This window comes from Podarcis filfolensis (genome assembly GCF_964270895.1).
Source record: "Podarcis filfolensis genome assembly, chromosome: 11".
Lineage (NCBI taxonomy): Eukaryota > Metazoa > Chordata > Lepidosauria > Squamata > Lacertidae > Podarcis > Podarcis filfolensis.
Window position 1 is genome coordinate 34,834,168 of NC_139613.1, and position 12,138 is coordinate 34,846,305.

A 12,138-nucleotide genomic window follows, 5' to 3' on the forward strand; every position below is an offset into this window, starting at 1 on the left:
CTGGTTAGCAGGCCCCAGATCCTTATCTCCCCACCCCTGGTGGACCAAATATGACAGAAGAAGGGTGGCACCCATCTGGCAATCACCTGACATCACTATGACCTCAGGTGACACTACGCTTTGAAGGCCAGATTCTTGGGACTTCAAAGCACAGCCTGGGAAATAAATGAAAGCTCATTTGATTCTCACAACCCTATGAGGCAGCTTAGTCTGAGAGACTGTGACTGGCCCAAGGTCATCCAGCAAGCTTCTTAATGGCTCAGTGGGTATTTGAACCCTGGTCTTCCACATCCTGGTCCATTGATGTAGACCTTTTTTAATGCAAGAACATTCTTTCATTAGTATTTTGAACATTTAATTGGAAAAGCATTGGCCTTAAGCATGCATAACTCTGCTTAGGATCAGACTGCATGCAAACATTCATTCTCCTTTAGGACCCTAGGCATCTTCTCATCTCCTTTAGTGGTCTTCTCTTCCGCCTCTCACATATACACTCAAAGGTGCCCATGAACACCAGAACTAGATGAAATGACACCGAGTGCATATGCAAAATAGTATTTTGCCTCTTCAGCAGGGCCTGACATAAGCATCTTAGAGCAATCACTTTAAATCATGTCTCAATCAAGAACATCCAGATCTTCTGACACAGAAGATTATGTTGGTTTTAGCGGGAGAGAAGGATTGTTTTGCCCAAATCCTGTGCTGATGCTATGTAATTGTAGTAAGGCAAAAATCCAATCGTTATCAAATGAATAAACAAATAAAACATACTAAAATACAGATTCTGACTGGTTGATGCTACAGCATAGATATATCATGCAGTGTCATGGCTATGAGGAAAGCTCTAATGGAACTTAGGTAAACAATCAAGGAAGTCAAGATCAGCTTAAAGGTTTCCCAAAAGGTTTTTGTAAAACAAAAAACTGTGACCATGATTTGCCAGGTTCAGAAACCATACAAAAGATTTTGGTTTTTTTTATTTCTTTGGTTAGTTGCTAAAAGACGAATTAGCAATTCTATTTACACATTCATTTGATATGCATCCCTCTGTAGCTATTGTAGTGGCCAGATTTGATCCCTCAAGCCATCTGAATTTGGTGAAGAGTTTACGTTGCCTATATATTTCCCTGTGACCAAAGAAAACTAAAAGATTAGTTTGGTGATTATTGCTGCGATTTATTTGTTGATTCACCTTTGGTTTTGTATTCATCATATCAGAGCTGCAGATTCAGCATCGGCAAAGCTGCCAGAGTAGAATTATCAGTCCGTATTTATCTGCGTACTGACATAAAAGTGTGTATGTGTAGATGGATAGATAAACAAGGTAGACAAATAAGCAGATAAATATAGCTAGGCATGGCCTTGTTCCAGTCTGCGCATGGGTATGCGTTATATGCAAAACACATTCATACAGCTAATGGCACTCCAGTTGTTGTGGGCAATTATAATGAAAGCTGCCTAGCACTCATGGAAGCATAAGAATAGAGAGGCCCTTGGTCACCACCCAAGGATGTCAGCTGCTCTTGCTGGGCTTGAAAATAACAGTCACAGCAATACTGGCTGAGCTGGTTTACTGTAATCAGAACAGGGAGACGAGGGAAAATTGGATTTGGTGAAATCTGGGTTTATTACTTAGATTACAGATCCCTTAAAAGTTCCTGTACATCTAACAATTTTACCCTACTCTGAAGCTAACCTACTGTATTGCTGCATGCACACACTCTTACCCAGGGTTCAGTTTCCTTGGAATGAGGGACAGTGGAGACTGTGGTGTCTTCATGATAGATGGCTTTTTTAAAACATATATATAACCTGAACCTGGAATGTGGGTGGTGCTGTGGTCTAAACCACAGAGCCTAGGGCTTGGCGATCGGAAGGTCGGCAGTTTGAATCCTCACAACAGGGTGAGCTCCCATTGTTTGGCCCTAGCTCCTACCAACCTAGCAGTTCGAAAGCACGTCAAGTATAAGTAGATAAATAGGTACCGCTCTGGCGGGAAGGTAAACGGCGTTTCCGTGTGCTGCTCTGGTTCACCAGAAGTGGCTTAGTCATGCTGGCCACATGACCCGGAAGCTGTACGCCAGCTCCTTCGGCCAGTAAAGCTAGATGAGTGCCACAACCCCAGATTCGTCCGCGACTGGACCTAATGGTTGGAGGTATCTTTACCTTACAACCTGAACCTACAATGGAGAGACAGCATCAACACCGCAAGAAGGTCTTGCTTCTCCCATAACCACAGACTTGGATTCAAGCAGAAATCAAGCATGTCTCTCCCTCTCAGGCTTCTGCCTTTAGGCTGCTTCTCAACCAGCTCACACACACCTCATCTCTGGTTTAATCCTTCTAACTACAAGCCAGTTGAAGGAGGGAGACCCACCCATTTACCCTCTGGTACAGACCCATTTCCATTATTACCCTAACAACCCATTTGTTGTTTAGTCATTTAGTCGTGTCTGACTCTTCGTGACCCCATGGACCAGAGCACGCCAGGCACTCCTGTCTTCCACTGCCTCCCACAGTTTGGTCAAACTCATGCTGGTAGCTTCAAGAACACTATCCAACCATCTCGTCCTCTGTCGTCCCCTTCTCTTTCCCAACATCAGGGTCTTTTCCAGGGAGTCTTCTCTTCTCATGAGGTGGCCAAAGTATTGGAGCCTCAGCTTCACGATCTGTCCTTCCAGTGAGCAACAACCCATACTTAGGCAATTACCAAGAAGCTGACCTGGCTATTCCAACAATTGAATCTTTGCAGGATCCAGGAATTAGAAGGGACTTGGGCATATAGCCTAACTCCCCCCACCTGGAAAGAAAGCCTCACCACAGTATCTTTAAGCAAAAAGAAGCCTTGATATCTGGGAAGTAAATGCTGACTAACAGTGCCTTTGTTCTTTTGCAACTTATCCCCACCCCACCCCCGCATAAAGCAGGATCAGTGGTAAAATGTAAATAAAAAACCCTAAATTGCTTTATTCGCCGTGCACATTCTGCAGTTAAAGTGAATGAAATCTCCTTTGAGGAAACATCTGACTAAGCAAAATAATGGTTGTGCATTTGTGAAAATGCTTAATGAACTCCCCAGTTAAAATGCTGTTATTTTAGAACCCATTACAATGTGTGTTAAATTAATTTGAGGCTCCGTGGTTGAAAAACCCTTTCCCCCCCTTCCTTTTTTAATATACCAAAAATAATTGACCTTAGTTGCACGTGAGGGGGACAAAGTTCCTACACGGTCAGGAATGTTGGCAGTAAAGCCGAATGCAGGAGTCCACGAGTGGAGGAGTAAGCTTTTCACAAATCTTGTCTCCATAATCATTTGTCTAGTGTCAGTTCAAAGTCAGGGAACTTGCCAAAGATCAAACACATTTTTTTCTTTAAACAGTGCATATTGTAAATGTTCTGGTTGGCATTCATTTTCTGTTTCTTCCTGTTCTAAAACATACATATTTACTATGCCTGCAATGTTTGGGGTTATATCTTATGGGCTGAAGAAAAACGTATCGCTTGTCCACAGAGTAAAATATTTCAAATAATGGTATGCAATTCTCAGCTACTAGAGGCTGAGGAAAAAAATCAATTGGGGGGGAGGAACCCAACCCAAAAACGTTGGGATGTACAGTGGTTTATGAATTTAATCTGTTCTGGGAGTTTGTCCAACTCCCGAAACCGTTTGAAAACCAAGGCACAGCTTCCGATTGGCTGCAGAAGTTTCCAATCCAATGACGTTTGGCTACCAAAAAACACCCGCAAACCAGTTTGCAGCGTTCTAGAACCGATTTCTTCGACAACTAAGCTGTTCAGGAACCAAGTTACCAGTGTATAGAAAGCTTAAACACTAGATACCAATCTCAATTGTCCTTTAGCTGAATTTTACTGATTGTTCTGTCCAAGCAGTTGTGTCAATCAGTGTATTGAGGACTCAGCTAGATTGGTAAAGAAAAAGCGATTTATATGCGTTATATATGTGACAGAACACTGTGCCACCAGATGGTGCTGTGGAGTCCCATTTTTCCACACTGGATTTCTCTGTTTAGATTTACAACACGTTTAACTGAAACGCTTCTTTGATGTGTCTAGATCCAGCCTTAGAAACATTTATGCCTCCCTGATGTTCCTATGCAAAATCTGGGTATGGAATACTAAGTAGAGCAAAATAATAATAATAACTTCAGACCTAGAGTATTTAACTCCTGATCCATGTGTGCTCTGGTGCCCCATGTTACTGAGGTCACTTGTCTCTGCTATTCCCAAGATGCATTTTAAAAGGGAATCTCAGGAGAGAAGCTGCTAACAAGAGAGGGAAAGTACTCGTGTTATTGACTAGGTCCAAGAAGAGCCTTTACTCCATTTCCCAAGGGTGTTCTCTTACTAGGCAGCCATTTCAAATATATAGAGAGTACTTAACTAGAGAATAGATTGTATTAAAAGGGTAGTAATGTGAGAAGTGTATCAGTTAACTGAGAGTACAGGATCCAAAATGTTGAGAGGTGTAGTTTGTTAAGGGTGTCGAGAGTTGTTAGGAGGCCCCATTCCCTTCGCAGAGCTTAAATTCCCAGAAAAGGGATTGCTGGTGAAACCCGGGGCCAGATTTCAATATAAGCTAAAACAGTTATAGCTTAGGGCCCCACTCTTGGGAGCCCCCCTAAAAAAATAAGGAAAAAAACTGGATGTACATTTCCAAAACGTAAGTTAAAAAATAAATAAAATAAAACCTACATACAGCAACAGCGGCAAATGGCTTTAGATACCTATCATGTCCATAAATTACCCTATAGCATATATTCGACACAAAAAACGGTGACAATTTGTTGCTGACAAAGGACAGCTAGACATATAAAGGGCCCCATTACCTTCAGTAGCTTAAGGCCTCATCAAACCTAAATCCGGCCTTGGTTAAACCATTCTGAGAAGTGTAGCTCTGTGAGGGAAACAGAAGTCTCCTGCCAACTCTTGGCACCCTTAACAAACTATGGTTCCCAGGATTCTTGGGGGAAGTCATAACTGTTTAAAGTGGTATGATACTGCTTTAAATGTATAGTGCAGATGGAGCCAGCCTCTAGATACCTTGATTTACCAATGCAGCTTGTACCAACAGTGGGATGGGGGTCCTTTGGACACCCTCAAAAGGACAACAGCACCCCTATCTCCTTCCCCTTTCCTCAAATAAATATCTTTTCCACCTTGGCTCAGAGGGTGATGTTGAGTTTCCATGCAAGATCTTAGGGATTACAGTGGTACCTCAGGTTAAGAACTTAATTCATTCCGGAGGTCCATTCTTAACCTGAAACTGTTCTTAACCTGAAGCACCACTTTAGCTAATGGGGTCTCCCGCTGCCACCGCGCCGCTGGAGCACGATTTCTGTTCTCATCCTGAGGCAAAGTTCTTAACCTGAGGTACTATTTCTGGGTTAGTTTGTAACCTGAAGCGTATGTAACCTGAAGCATATGTAACCCGAGGTACCACTGTATAGATTATTCATATTGTGCCATGAACACAATCTACAAAAATGACAAATAATACTTTACCTTCTTTTCTCAGCCCAGCACTAAGATTTGACCTTACCACCAACTTGAGCCATGTCACCCGGACCTTGCCTCCGAGGCAATTCCCAACCTCAATGAATTCTGCAATGATCCTGTTCCCAACCTGACCACCCACATTAGAATGAGATTACTGACAGGTACAAAAAAAGTGTTTCCTAATGAAGTCTAGCGTATGCACTAAGGTCATGGAGGAGGGAGAGTACCTCAATCTTTGAAGTCATTTGCAATTAGGGGGAGAAGTAATTGAATTGGATTCCTCTGCTATCTCCTCCTTCCATTTCTATCTCTCACACATGGACATTACCTATGACCCCCTATGAAATATTAATAAAATGCAGATTTTAAATATTAAAGCTTTACATTCATGTTAATGAGTACTGTCAATCAGTTGAGGCTAAACATGTAGCTAATTTCAGAGTTAAGATTCAATGTTCAAAATTATCTTATCAGTGGGGGTTGGGGACTGCAAAACTAGAGGTGAGAAAAATAATGATCTCTCTCCTTTCAGAAGCTCACAAGAACTGATACCGATGCCATTAACATGTTGTTAAAAATATTGTTGTTTTTAAAAAGCTATTTCCAAAAGTGGTGTTTGCTCAGCAGTGATCAATTAAGAATGCTAATGTTCGTGCATCAAAGATGGTTATTTTTCCTTGCGTTGGTAAAAGGTTGTATATTAGAGAGATAAGTTACAGTTTTGTTAAATGGAAATAATAATGTGAATACTGTACTGTTTTCACCCGTATCTAACAGATTAATTGCAAGAAAGTGGAAGAGACAAAGAGATAAATGCATTTTATTTTCGCATTTCTGTATGGCACTCCAAACAGTAAGTTCAGAAATATTAAAATTATTTATCAGTCTTCATATTTTAGTCATGCACGAAAATGTCTTTATCCTTAAGGCAGGCACATGCCTATTTGTATATCGACTCATATGTTATATAAGTAGAACTCTAAATAGATATTGTGTAATAATGTTCCGAAGTCTTTCACAATTTTGTATTTCCCCATCCCCGAATGACAAGAATTCAGTTTGCTTGAGTTATCAATGTCTTCAGATACTGGATATTACATGCCTTTCGGCATATACACTAGAATAGCTGTGTTGGGTGGTATTGGTACCCAAGAGGAAGCATGGGGGATGAATGAGGACAACTGAGAATTTGGGACAATTGCACAAATCTATCACCATTTTGGGGATGCGGGTGGCGCTGTGGGTAAAACCTCAGTGCTCAGCGGTTTGAATCCCCACGGCGGGGTGAGCTCCCGTCGTTCGGTCCCAGCTCCTGCCCACCTAGCAGTTCGAAAGCACTCTTAAGTGCAAGTAGATAAATAGGTACCGCTTTATAGCGGGAAGGTAAACGGCGTTTCTGTGTGCTGCGCTGGTGCTGGCTCGCCAGCTGCAGCTTCGTCACGCTGGCCACGTGACCCGGAAGTGTCTTCGGACGGCGCCGGCTCACGGCCTCTAGAGCGAGATGAGCACCTAACCCTAGAGTCGGACACGACTGGCCCGTACGGGCAGGGGTACCTTTACCTTTTACCTATCACCATTTTGAAGAACAACTGTATGCTAAATAGTTGGCGATGAGACAGGGGCAAAGTTTGCACATAACATGAACGCAAACCATGGTTTGTATTGTATGCACAAGTGTATGGGTTCCTGGACCGAAGACTGTGGAAGTAGCACTCCAGCTGCTGCCATCTTACCTGGGGTTAAACTGTGTTGCTCAGGGCTTAAGCCATGATTTGGCTAACATGTCTGCTGAATCTGGGTTCATGATTTGTCCCTTTGATACAAACAATGAGCAGCACACCAAGAGCAAATCCACCTGTGAAGCCAACCCATGGCTTAGTCTTGGGTAGCATAGCAGCAGGTGGACCAGAGAAGGAGTGCAGCAGCCATGATCTCTTCCTCAGAACCACCAGGCTTCCACATGCATGTTAAGTCATGGTTTGGTTTAGCACTCCATGTGAACCAGGTCAATCTATATTTTGGCCTTAGTGATGGCTCAGCAGTGGATGTTTGAGGCCAGGCTTTGTATTGAGTGTGTGAAAGCATCGACAGTATTAAATAATGGAATTGTAAGATTTATTCAACAAAGAGAAAAATGTGAACTTGGTCTTCAATCAAGGAATTCAGGTTCAGGAGAAGCAAAAGGGAGACCCCTCCACCGTCCTCTGTTGATGGGTCCAAAGTGTACTATCCCTTGCTGTCAGAGATATCCCATGGAAGTTGTGGGGAAATGTGCACACATTTCATCTAGGAACAGGTTTCCTTCAGTAGAATCAAGTACAACAAATACTATCAATTTATTATTATTATTATTATTATTATTATTATTATTATTATTATTAAGATAGGTGATCTTTACTGTTTCTAGAGACCCCATAATACATGAAACACACACATATATTCACATTTTTGTACTTTTGTCCAGTTACTGTATTCATTTTCCCCCAATTCGAACTATAAAATGAAGATTTTCTTTGAGTCAAAAGGAGAGTACCCTTAAACATTTTTTTAGAAAAAAGCACTGTGTGTATGTGTGTATCTCTATATCTCTATATCTCTAAATCTGTATCTATCTATCATCTATCTATCTGTCACATTTCTTGCTAATGCTAGATGCCCACCTTTCATCAGTTTGACCACATTTATAATCTAGAACCTAGTTTAGTAAAAAAAGAAGTTGCACTTTAAGCTCTGGGACTTAAGAAGCCTGAAGTTCATTCTGGTTATGGACCAAGTGCCATAGGTCAAGCTAAAATGCACTCCCATATATGCCACACTACAACAACTTGGGTCACACATTTATTCATAAATATTTACAAACCACACTTCCATGGGAAATATAGTAAGGCAATGTACAACATAAAAATGCAAATCAACAGTAATAACATTGATAAAAGCAGCAGTTAGATGTCAATAAAAACTGGTTGGTAAAAGAAAGTCTAATTCCTAAGGCATGTCTGAACTATACAGTTTTTAGAAGACGTCTAAAAGAGAGCAGGGGTGACGTCGGGCAGATTTCTATTAACAATGAGTTAACAATGAGTTTCACATAGCAGACCCTGCCATAAAGAAAGCTCAGACACTGGAAGAAGCCTATCAAAACTGTGCAGCGTGGGTGGGGCACCATAAATACCCCAATAGAAGATCTCAGGGATCACTGTGGAGCAGAAGAAATAAGGCAGTCTTCAGTGTAGTCTGGACCCAAGATGCATAGGGCTTTGTTGAGTCAACTCAATAACCTTGAATCTGTCCCAGCAGCAAATCAGCAACCAGTGCAGTTTTCTCAGCAAAGGAGTAACATGCTGCCACTAACCTGCTCCTGTGAGCACTCTGGCCACCGCATCCTGCATCAGTTGCAGCTTCTGGTCCAGATACAAGGGCAGTCCCACATCTGAAGGGCTGTCAGATGGATGGTGGAACCAGATGTTTCCTACTGCTTCAGAGGGGAGGACCTAAACCAATAGACTCAAATGACAAGAAATGAGGTTTTGGCAAACATTCAGAAGAACTTTCTGGCAGGAAGAGCTATTCAACAGTGGAACAGTGGAAGGTGATGGACTCACCTTCACTGGAGTTTTTAAACAGAGGTTGGATGGCCATCAGTCAGAGATTCTTTAACTGTGATTCCTTCATTGCAGGGGGTTGGACTAGATGAAGCTTGGAGTCCCTTTCTACTCTACAATTCTATGATTCTATGAGCAGGATTGATTCTCTGCAAAGTTAAGTCCTGCTCAGTTTGGCTGTGTATTGAAGTCCTTAAGTCTGGACTTTGAAGTATCTTGCAAGGTGCTGCTGAAACAACGTTTTTATCCATTTTAGCAGCATTTTCAGTGCAAAGCCCTGGCAGTCGCTTGACATCACAATGACATCAGCCTTTGCCTGACTTGATCTACATCCTATACCCTTTTTTTAAAAAATGCTGGCTCTTTGGGGGGGTTTTCTTTTATTGGGTTGTTGGTTTTGTTTTGATTTTATGTATTCGATATTTTATGTGAACCGCCCTGAGACCTTCAGGTATAGGGCGGTATAGAAATTAATTAATTAATTAATTAAATAGATAAATAATCTGATGATCTGAAACTTGTAGGTACAAATCGCTTCCAAAAGGAAGGAAAAACCCCATTCCTGGTGTAGAGGATTGTAGCATTAGTCACTTAAACCAATGAGTTTTAATGAATAGATAAACCAATTGATATAAATCTGCATAAATTTGCATTGGAGAATAACAATAGTTCTAAAGCAAAAAAAAGCCTACTTTGTTGCCCTGGAGAAATGCATGTGTTACAGCAGGTACCATGGTAAAAAAAGCTTTCTGTCTCTCTTTAACATACAAAGGCATGTCTATTAATAGAGTGCTTACAATTGCATCTGCAATTTTCATAAGCACTTGTATTATAACTAATAAAATCTCTGCCGACTGATTAGTCAGAGCTTCCTTTTTAATTAATTAAAATGTTTTAAATCAATGTATTTAACCAACTACTTGACCGAACATTGCAGCACACACGCACACACATTTTGCTCCTACCTGAATTTTCCATTGAAGAACCATTTTTTAACAACTCTATATATTTTCATCAGAGCTTCGGAACTGGGCATGTAGATTCCTTTTCAGCTAATCAAGAGAAGCAATTAAGCACTAGGTTCCTTAAATAGTATTCTGTCACAAGCCTTCATGTTTCCGTCACAGTACATATGGTCCAATTGTTTACAGATTAAAAAGAACGAATGAAAGAATGAATTTTTTTTAAAAAAAAAAATCCCTGCTCAGATGTTAAATCAAGATGTTTTCTTCACTTTCAAATGATGGGCTGACTGCCAACACTTTCAATGAGAAATTCAGAAGGCTTATTTTTTATATATATAAAAAGCCAAACGCATTTCTCATGTTTGGACGTTAGTGTGTGATGGCCCATCAACATCAGGATTGATGGAAAAGAAGCTGTTCTTAAGGCATATGTTCAGCTCTCTGCAGAAAGAAAGGGAAAGTGTTCTTTGTGAGTTTATGATATGAGAGCAAAAAACTAGGAGCAAAATAGGTCTTAGGCATGAATTGGTACCGTGACACAGAGGCAGGGCCACCTGCCAGTGATAACATTTGCCCCACAGCACCATCTGGCAGCCAGAAGCTCCCAAAGTTAAATCAAAATGGATGCTAAATGTGTTGCAGCTGGATCGAAAACTAACCCATTTGTATGCCCCTTTTCTGAGTCCAGAAACATTCATGGTCATCTTCAACATGGTGCTTTCTTTTTTATATATAATAATTTTTATTAAGTTTTCCATTTTAACAATCCAATCAAATCACATTAATTATTCCAAATTATACAAATACATATCATAAAGTCCAAATGTTTTGCCAAATTATAAATTTTTTGTTGGGGGTTCCCATGCTTCGAGTTCAGTGGGGTCCGATCATCTCATATTTCTGATGCTTTTAGTGTTCACCAGTCCCATCTTTCAATCTTCTTGTTATTATCCTTTCTTCTTTAATAGCCTCTGAGTTGTTTCCACAGGCGAGTTAAACTAAACAATATTATGCTTCTGTGTGAACCTTGTTCAACATGGTGCTTTCAATCTAGATTGATTCTAGATCCTGCCATCCATAAGGTATGCATTGATATGCATTTGAAAAGCTTCCACTTGAATAGGTTATCCGTGTATTTTCCTCCGTGCACGTGTCTATGGTGAATGAACAAGGAAGTGTTGATTGCAATCTTAGGCTGGATCTAGACACATAAAAAAAAAACAACGTTTCAGGAAAAAGCGTTGTAAACCTCATAATGAGAAATCATGTTGCCGAGAGACGGAACGCCACAGTACCATCTGGTGTCACAGTGTTATAATGTATTTATGACGCTTTTTCTTTACTCATGTAGCTGAGTCCTTAGTATATGCCCACCCACAACATAATTGGGCGCATGCAGATACACTGGACCCCCCCCCCATTGCTGGGAGCTTCTGTTGTCATCTATATTCAAACGGACACACCACAGGGTGTTGCAGAATGCATTTGTAATGAGATTTTATTTTCGGAATGAAATCAGTTTCTCAAGAACCTCCCCTCCCCCCCAAAAAAATGCAACAAATCTAGATTGTGCATAGAAAAAGCAAGTACTCAAGCTCCATGGGATCTATAATAAAATGTGTGTTTGCAGCCATAGTCTATGGCATCAGCTGTCTCTCTGCATCATTGACAACTGAAGTCATTCTTTGAACATATTGGAAATTTCATTGGCTCCTTGGTCTGAGTGTCTACATGCCTAATTATGCGATCAGAAACAAACATTTGCAGATCATGAAAAACTGATCATATGATCTGCACAGTTTTTGTTTTTTCCAGTCACAGAATCGGTTATTTAGCTGTTCAGACTTCTTAACTATAGCCTACAATTTGATACCAGCACTTGTTGCTTTTATGAACCAATGAACTTCTCAGAAAGTTCAAGGGGTGAGTTTACATCACTGACAATTGAGCATTTCAAGTCAGAGGCTAATTGTAGGGGTGAACAGTATGATCAAATTAAAACTATGAATGAATCTGTCACTACCCTAAATGTCAAAATGAAAACTGTTCCCCTA

The 12,138-nt window shown here is 40.8% G+C and overlaps 2 long non-coding RNA genes across 3 annotated transcripts in view; one reads left to right on the forward strand and one right to left on the reverse strand.

The window, feature by feature from the left end:
- Positions 1-12,138, forward strand: part of LOC310745080 — a 320,552-nt gene that overhangs the window by 218,266 nt on the left and 90,148 nt on the right. For both annotated transcript variants that reach the window (XR_014539908.1, XR_014539909.1), the window contains exons 4-5: positions 5,537-5,678; positions 6,295-6,370. This is a non-coding gene — a long non-coding RNA (uncharacterized lncRNA). The remainder of the gene's footprint in view (positions 1-5,536; positions 5,679-6,294; positions 6,371-12,138) is intronic.
- On the reverse strand, positions 6,410-9,007 carry LOC310745154. Its single transcript, XR_014539994.1, has 3 exons — positions 8,870-9,007; positions 7,085-7,818; positions 6,410-6,725 (listed from the first exon to the last, which is right to left on the reverse strand). It is a non-coding gene; the product is annotated as an uncharacterized lncRNA (long non-coding RNA).